Source organism: Amblyomma mixtum, chromosome 3 (assembly GCF_055824585.1).
Source record: "Amblyomma mixtum isolate Tamu chromosome 3, ASM5582458v1, whole genome shotgun sequence".
NCBI classification, from domain to species: domain Eukaryota; kingdom Metazoa; phylum Arthropoda; class Arachnida; order Ixodida; family Ixodidae; genus Amblyomma; species Amblyomma mixtum.
In genome coordinates this window covers 205,044,955-205,045,184 of record NC_143014.1, presented here as the reverse complement: position 1 = coordinate 205,045,184, position 230 = coordinate 205,044,955, and positions in this window count along the sequence as shown.

The following is a 230-nucleotide window of genomic DNA, read 5'->3' as shown; positions in this document are numbered from 1 at the left end:
CACCAAAACTGTGGCCTCAGTGGCGGTCACCCGAACTAACAGCGCTGCCGTCGAGTCTTGCTTCCGGCCTAGCGCATCGTCTGCTACACGCGGAACGTGCACTGTAGTAGCGGAACGCAGAGGCTTTCGCACACATGTATCGCGTGTTGCGTAAATCAGAGAAAATCGAACAAAAATTCTCTCGGCATAACCACACATTTGTTCGGGCTCGAATTTCGTACAGAGGTTGC